The 8,738-nt window shown below is 43.0% G+C and overlaps 1 non-coding gene across 1 annotated transcript; it reads right to left on the reverse strand.

Annotated features, from left to right (window-relative positions):
- Positions 1-241: 241 nt before the first annotated feature.
- TRNAA-AGC (transfer RNA alanine (anticodon AGC)) lies at positions 242-314 on the reverse strand. Its single transcript has one exon. It is a non-coding gene; the product is annotated as a tRNA-Ala (tRNA).
- Between the last annotated feature and the right edge of the window lie 8,424 nt (positions 315-8,738).

The raw sequence follows: 8,738 nt of genomic DNA on the forward strand, positions 1-8,738 counted from the left end.
GTTACGGCGCTCGACAACTGTTCCCAAGGACACGGGATTGAATCCCGGCCTCGGCGGCCGCTTTTCGATGGAGGCGAAAAGCAAGGCGCCCGAATGCTGTGCGGTGTCAGTGCACGTTAAAGAACGCCAGGTGGTCGAAATTTCTGGAGTCTCTACTACGGCGTCTCTCATAGCCTGAGTCGCTTTGGGACGTTAAACCCCACAAACCAACCAACCTAAAGTACCGCCAATAAAAATATACTGGAGGTGCTGGGTATCGATCCCAGTACCTCTCGCATGCTAAGCGAGCGCTCTACCATCTGAGCTACACCCCCGACAAAGACAGCGTTTAAAAGCGACCATCAAGAAAACAGCCCCGAGAGCACTGGGAACTGCTAAGCATAAGAGGATTGTGGTGATGCAAGATAGGACCGCTTGCTACAAGAGTACGCTGCCGCATTACAATGAGCCCGAGGGACGGAACAATTCAGAGGTGCCTTGAACAATAACTACTCGGAGCTGGCCTCTTTATCAATGCCAACTGCGTTTCCCTCTTTGTCACATCATTTGCTTCTTGTGTTCGCTTTTCTTTAACGACATCAGCTTGCGAGGTAAACTTTATTGATGATGATTTTGAAAATAAATTTCTTTAGACGAATCGCAAAAAGAGCTTTAAAACCGATCATAATGCGTCGTCAAATGACTTTTATTCTCTACAAGATTAAGCAGCTATGGTCGGCATGTGTACAGTAATACACTCATTTTCTATTTTGTTCTGATCATATAGCTGATCATTATCTTTAAGTTTAATAGTTGGCATTAGTAACTGAGAAAAAGCAAGATCACAGATGGGAATATTTGAAACGCACGCTTGAAAATAAGCTATATCAATGCAAACACGGTCATATTTTGGCCATGGTAGAAAACGAGCACGGCGACAAATAGTTTCTTATGCCTACTTGAAGAAAAATGTAAAATGGGAGAATCTGCGCAACGCATACCTCTTGTTAGGTTTCGATGACTTCAGCCCGGCTACCCTGTGGGAAGTGGCTTAGAGCACTACATATTATGTGCACATTTTCTGTTACCGAGCGATAAATACTTTCTCAAGTGAGCTACTTACATTGACAGCGAGAAAGACGTATTTATTTTGGGAATTGTAGATCTTAAGAAATTTGCAATCATAGTTATGTCATTAAAAGTATCTAGAACGGATCGTATAACTTTGTTAGCAGCACAACTTTGTGAAGCACTCAAAAGTAATTTATCGTTTTCTCTTAGTTTAGATTTCAAAGTCAAACAACAACTCCGCCGCTGCAGATGATTTCCCAACAGCACGTCAAAACACTTTGTTCATTTATTGTTCATTTATTCTTGTTACGGGGCTCCAAGCAAGCCGGCGATGGAGCTCTATTGAAGATCAATGACATTGTTGCATCTTTGAGCACCTATGTAAGCGTCAACTTGTCTCAACTGAAAAGGGTGACTTAAATTTAACAGGAAAGTGGCAGGCCACAGCTCATTAAAGCCAGTAGCAAGATACATCAACTTTGAGTAGTGCGAACTGTAAGTAGGGTAAACTGTGTGAACATGCAAATATTCTGATTCTCTATTCCTCTCGCGCACTGTATCCTAAACAAGGTTTGGAGAGCAAAAGAAAATGTAGTCTATCTTGCCGGATTTCAAACAGCCACCGACGAATTTTCATTTCCTCAATACTTCTACTAAGGTCTACCGCTCTACTAAATGAACTGTCGACGAAACGACGGAGCGCAACAGCCACGCTTGTCTGGACTGTGCAAGTATGCGTTGTGGCTTGAATTATTGTGTTGCTGGCATGTCCGGTGCCCCTTCTTAGAAAACAGCTTCTCCTAAAACGTAACGTTATCACATCGCTTACACAAGTGAATTTGGGCTCGGTAATTTCTCTTTATCATGGCGATTGTAACCAGAAAGTCTACTTCTGGTGTAGACATCCTCTTCGGGAGAAGTTTGAGGCCACCTTTAAAGACCAAATAAATGATTTCAATATTTTGAACCTTTCTCCGAATATGTTTTTCCACGCACAGAGCACAAGTTTCGAGGAATGCTAATAAAATACTTAGTGCATCTCTTTGAAAGTTCGTAAATACTGCTGAAACATTTATTGCTTATTTGTAAAAAAAATTGTAAAACATTCAAATAAATCTTGTGCTGAGAAACTCAACTGAGAGCCATGACGCGGCTATTTTCGTCTTTCTAGAAACATATTTCGGTAACGAGGGACACGGGTTTATGACAGGCTGTTTCCTGCTGTCCTCAAGTGTATTGCCAGCGATTCGGCGCTAGGCAGTTGCCAACAGGAAACATATAACATCAGCTTGTTGCTATTTGCCGTTCGACGAATACGTTGCGAAATGTCTTTAAGAACGAGTCAAAAACAACGTTCCTGAAGACAGATTTCTCGCAATCAGATCTGTAGTAATCTCTGCCCTTTCCTCATTTGCGCCGTGAGCTGCGCGCGACTAAATGCCAAGATGCCACATTTAAAAAACGATGGTACGCATTCAAATTACATCAAAATTAGGCTTCTCATATTGTTAATTCTAGAGTTCTATTTTGCACCGTTTTATGAATAAACCGCCAAGCACCAACGAGATTTCTATAATACATTTTTTGGAGGGCTGTTCTTCTTACGAGGTAATGTGGCGTAGGCGGCACACAAAGAAATAATTAGGTCGTCTTTATCTGACAGCATATTTTAAACAATTGCAGGAATTCAAGGATCGAAGATTGCGAGGTAGCGGCCTCGTATTGGTACATATTGTTGGCATGGATTGATTACAGTGACGGTTGGACACCCGGGCATCTAAATTACTATCTAGTTATATGATTGTAACGCATATAAATAACACTCTAAAAATATGGCATGCATTTGGTTTGGAAATGTTTCGCTTTTTTTGTAGTGCAACAGCGATAACTTAAAAATGAAAAAAAAAAGACATGACAAGGTCAAACCTGTATAGACTTTTTCTTACCACTCAATTAATTAGCGATATGAATGAGGTGATGTAGGAATTGATTCTGCATAAAATATAGTCTTAGTGAAACCTTTTTGAAATTTGCGAACACGACTGGCAATAAATTAGACTTTTACGACTATAAAAGCTTAGCTCCTTCTCGTTACAGAGATAAAATTTTATAATTTCCTGCAAGACCAGCAATCTCAGGAAAGTAAAGCGAGACGCGCGCGGTGCCATTTAAGATGCTGGTGTAAAGAGAATTGTTAACTATAACGGAAGCGAGAAATGTGCGAATCTCATATACCCCATTACGAAGATAATTTGCCAGGCGGTAAGCTTCCACCGCGTACTGGAAAACTTTATCAAGAGTGATTTCGTGCAGCTGTCTGCCTTGGTTATGTCCATATAGAATCCGGGTTGAATTATAATACTTAATGTATTAGCTGTTGCCAAGACTACCACTAAAATTGGGTTAGTTCAACGGTCATTAGCTTAACGTTGGTCAAGGTAGTGTTGCGTAACGGGATACTAAGGTTGATACTAAGACCCCGGAGCACAGGACTTTGTAGAAGAGTTGTAAATGATGAAACGTCGAACTCCCATGTAACCCAAATATTATCCTGTGAAACTGTGTCTTCCGAGCAAATTTTGTCGCTCTTGCTTTTGAAAACGTAAGAAATTGTAATCTATATAATATACACGCTGACATTGCATGTTTGTTTAAGAGAAAGGAAATGCACATTACCTGTCACATTTTTCTATCGACATTTGAAGCTCGTAACAACAGTACTACATTGACATTGTGTGTTGGTGATGTATTTTTTTGTGAACACCTGAATCGCATAGCTTTCTGTAGCCCGCTTATTATTGAAAGCGCCGCAAGAAGAAATAAATGCTGGGATTTCAGAAATTTGCAACTGCTACCTTGTAATATTTATTCTTACCTATAATACGTTAGTTGTTGAATTCCTCAGCAGTTCATTAACTGGATGTGAATAAAGTTTAACGCAACGCAACGATCAAAAGATACATGACTCACAAACAAACGTTCTCTCGGTATTGAGACAGAGGCTCCCCGAATATCACCGCAGAATTTTATAGCCTCGGCATATCAGTCAGTATTTCCCTCGGCATACGCGCGGCGCCATTCGCAAGTCGGATCTGTGCATCGACCGTTATAAAACTGGTTGAGATACGGTTAACTAACACCACTAACCAAGCCCTATTTGTAGCGGCTACCTGATGCATGCACTACCTGAAAGCCGGCATGCATGATTTTATCCACATTAATAACAGACGTTGCCGTTGATCAGATGCCGTATGAATCCTCCTTTGTACTGGAGACGCTTCATTGCGAGTAACTGTCGCTGTGAGGCGCCACGGAGAAATGTCCCTCGTTCATGAGCCTGTTGTCGACGGTGCTCTCCGTTCGTGAGATAGAGCATCTAGATTTTCCTAACTCTACTTACTTTGCTGTTTTATATTATTTTCAAGCCCCGCTGAAATAATTGTTGCATTATTTATTTGACATACTGTCAATACCAACGAGAGTTGTTACGGAGGTGGGGCGGAACACTGATTTCTGGTACAACAGGTATAGAATGGTAAGTAATTATACAATACAAAGGATGGTCTAGACGGAACAAAGGCAGGGACAACTTACAGGATACCAGATATACAATAAAAAGGTTGAGTCACGAAAACGTAATCACACGTTAGTTGGTAACGTATATAGACAATTGTGCATGCTCCAGAAATGTCTGCACGGTCGACTGCATTACAGCTGAAGCTTCAAGTGAATTCCACTCGCGCACTGCTTGCGTAACGCACTGGAAAAGTCAAATTGTTATAACAATAAAATTCCTAATGTGTGAAAGGGTGTCTGCGACGGGTGATTCTTGAGTGGCTTGTAGTAACGAAGTCTTCGGGTTTAATCTTAAATGATTTGTGGAGCAGTAAGTACAGGAATTTTAAACGACGCGAGATTAGATAGGAGAGATAAAGGGAGAAGCTGCGTGATGCGGAAATTTCAGTGGATTCTGTGCGTCAGTAACTATTGCATATAAACCGCGCGGCTTTGCTCTGCACACTTTCGAGCATGGCCGTACCTGCAGTTATATAAGTAAAAATTTAAGCACTAGCATACTTCAATATCGAAACGTATGCTAGAAACTTTATTTCTGGGGAGAGTATTTTATGGAACGTTCGAGGAAAGACAGCTTATTGCTTGCTTTTTTTTGCGACGTACTGCACATGCGTTGTCTTGTTGAGGTCGGATATGATGATATGAGGATGCCTAGATATCGACTTCCGTGACAGTGCGTAGCATACTATTACCAGAGCCTTAAGAAAACGTGAGTGGATATGTTTTCCTTTGTGACGGACATAGACACAAAATTCTGTTTGTTAATGACCATGTCCCAATCTTGGCACCACTGGAAAACTTTATTCAGGATGCTGTTTAGGTTACTCTGGTCTGACTGATTTTCGACTTCGTGGTAGAGAACGGAATGATCTGCGAAGAGCTCAGTTGTATATCACATTATTACTTATGTCATCAATATATAGCAAAAATAAGAGTGGCGCCAGTGCAGATCTTTGATGGACCCATGCTAGAACAGAAATGATGTCGGAAGTGTTATCACTGAATGAAACAAATCGATGGCAGTCTGTTAAATAATCGCGGATCCAATTGGCTTACGCGACCATCACCAATTAGGTGCTCAAGCTTGTATATGAACTTTTCAGGTTGGATAACCTGTCGAACGCATCGAAGAGGTCTCGAAATAGTGTGTCAATTTTCGACTGATTGTTAATACCTTGGGCAAGAGCGTGCGCGAATTCAAGAAGTTGTGTTGTTGTGGATAGTCCACCTCTCAAGCCATGCTTGCGAGGGTGAATTAGTTTATTGGCCTTTAGGTACTGTGTTAGAAATGTGAGAGTAATGTGTTCCAAAATTGTGCACAGGGGTTAATTTGGCGACTTTCCCTTCTGAGGGACTGCAACAATCAACAACTGATTTTTGGAAAAGGAGACAAGTACTGCAAGGCGCGGCATAACGTTTGAAAAGAACTCTTAAGAATATCGTCGGGGCCTCCACGTTTGTTTTCGTGAAGATCTAGGAGTGATCACAGTTTTAACCAAACGATGTGGCCTAGAACTACGGGAAATGTATATGTTTTACTCTGCAGTCAGTCAAGTAGATGCCTGAGATGTCGAGTAGATGATGTTGCCTTATAAAGCGTCGCGAATACATCCGTCAAGCTACACTACAATTTTATTTCCTGATAGCCTTGTTGCTGAGCAGGTATCTTTACCTAATATGCCAAATAAAGTGATGGCCGATATTCTGGAACAAATGAGACAAAGTAAGAAATTTTAGCTTCCGAGTGCCCTTGGCAGATATATAGGCATCAACACTAAATTCCGCAATCTGAAGTAGAGCAATCGGCGGGGTGCACAAAATGAGATTCTAGCTTCGTCTTGACCGCCGAAAACGAGAGAGTTTCAGGAGTAGGCGCTCCCAATAACAATAAGACGCTGCGCGCTTGAGACCCCATGCAGTACAAAAGCGTTCGAACCTGTCCTTCGTCGGTGGCTGTGTTGCAATCAGCTGCGAACGCGTAGTCTTCGTACGTCGCAATTCATGTTTGCCATTCTCTTGGGCTTGAGAACTTAGACGGTGGTGGAGGCTCAGGTCTGGCATTCCGACCAGCATGACGTTGACCTTAGATTGCTCGGCGTCCGTGCCGACTGATGAATCTCTAATCTGCGCGTTAGCCGGATCCCACTTCTGACACCTTGTTTACGTGCGCGAGGGGCAAGACAAGTGACTCCGGTTCACAAAAGGAGAAGCCCAAACAAAATACCTTTATTGTTGCTCGCAGGCAATATTTATACCCATCCAGGAAGTGACATTAGCACCACCTGGTAAGAAGACTCTTAAACACAGCCAGAGACCACTGCAGAACGTAGTTCCACGCACCTAGATTTCAGAGAATGCCTTCCAAGTTCGAGCCGAATACGGTGAAGGATGGCCAACAGGCCGACAAGCAGAGACACATCAACGTCACACTCCCAGTGGAGGACGATAGAAGAGCGAATACAGATATGAACGGGTGTTTTTCACCCTTGCATAGAAGGTGTCGTAGGTCACCTCCGCATCAGAAGGTGTATAATAGAGAAAGGGAAATCTTTATTAAAAAGAAAAAAGAAGAAAAGAAAGAAAACGAGACCAAGGACAGTGAGTTAAGTATTTGTTTCAAGACCTCAGTGGCCTGGGCTGCCTCTCTTGCCTGGTTCACAAATCTAGGGAGCGTAACTAGGTCTGAGCATAGCAGAGTGGCCCTCCCACCGCGCCTCCGGATGTTGTGTCTATATGTCTGCGGGTTTGAGACCCGTATACCCCCATGTATGTAGTAGGCGGTGGGCTGGTCGGTACAACAAGGGTACTTACCTTCGTAGAGTTTGTGAATATGGAACTCTATTGATGTAGATTGGGGAAAGTATTGGTCTGGAGCTGTCTCCGTTCCCGCGCTTCCTGCACATTTAGCCTTTTGTGTAGAGGGGGTAAAACCGACGTTGAGTTCGTAGGTCACCGAAATGGCGCGTTGTAAGCCGCAGTGACAGGAAGGCTGGTCGTGATATCGGGGATGGCCGCTCGGTTTGTGTGCCCATGGGCTAGTCTGTCCGCAACCTTATTACCTTCCCGCCCGGAGTGCTCCGCGACGTAAGCGATTTTGTTTCTGAGCAGTGAACTTGTAGCCAATAATTTAGTCTTGAAGCGAGCTAAATTTGTAGGTATTCTGCTTGCAAGAAGGAGCCGACTCGCCGCTCGAGAATCTGTCATTATGTGAAGCTCGCGGTTGGTCGCACATGCGATAGTACAGTGCGGAAGAAGATGCTAGAGACGTCTGTGAAAGAAGAGTCCTCCACCATGGCTGTTGCTGTGGTCGACGTGTGCTTGTATAGTGGGAGATCCACGCGAACAGTTTTCAGATTGCGTACCATTGTCCGCTTAAAATAATTCACTCAGGCATTTCTTCTGCCTTCGCGGTTTCTTTGACTCATAACAAGATTGGTTTTGTAGCAGAGGAGGGTCTAGTCTATTCCCGCGGCGAAGTCAAATATAATGCAAAGCTTTATGTTCTTTTCTGGTAAAAGAAATAGTAAATCTACTAGCGCCTCTCGTGGCATAGGGAAGGCAACACTTTTAGTGTCTGACCATTTGCCCCATGCTGATAAATATACAAGCAAGATGCTTTTGCCTGATTTGCTGCAAACATCTGCTTCTATGGATTCCAAGGATAGTATGTGAAAGTGTCCGGATCCACTAGATCGTGTCCAGTTTAAAAACTTGGCTCTGAGGTTTTTCTGAGAAAATGGCATTTCCCACTCCTACATTCAAGCTCCCATATACAGATGCTTTTACGGAACTGGTTTTTATGTAGTATGCTTCCTTATATTTCTATGCAGTATCTTTTCCTATAAGCACCCAATGATGGGCTGTGTAATGCTCGTACTTTCCTTAACTAGGAGCCGATATAGTTTTAGAAGTGTTTTTCAAACCCGGTATGGTGGCCAAAATATTCCCTCTGTTTTCTAGGTTGGCACTGACACATGCGAGAAGGTTTTTTATTGCGAAAGCAATACTGCTAGCACTTCGAGCATTTGGCGTGTTGTGGCGCCTCCAAACATGACGTTTCACGTGACCGTATGACGTCACGACAGACCGAGAGACGGGGCCCCAGCTCGCGC

The sequence above is a fragment of the Amblyomma maculatum genome, chromosome 11 (genome assembly GCF_055883805.1).
Source record: "Amblyomma maculatum isolate TAMU_Amacu chromosome 11, ASM5588380v1, whole genome shotgun sequence".
Classification (NCBI taxonomy): Eukaryota; Metazoa; Arthropoda; class Arachnida; order Ixodida; family Ixodidae; genus Amblyomma; species Amblyomma maculatum.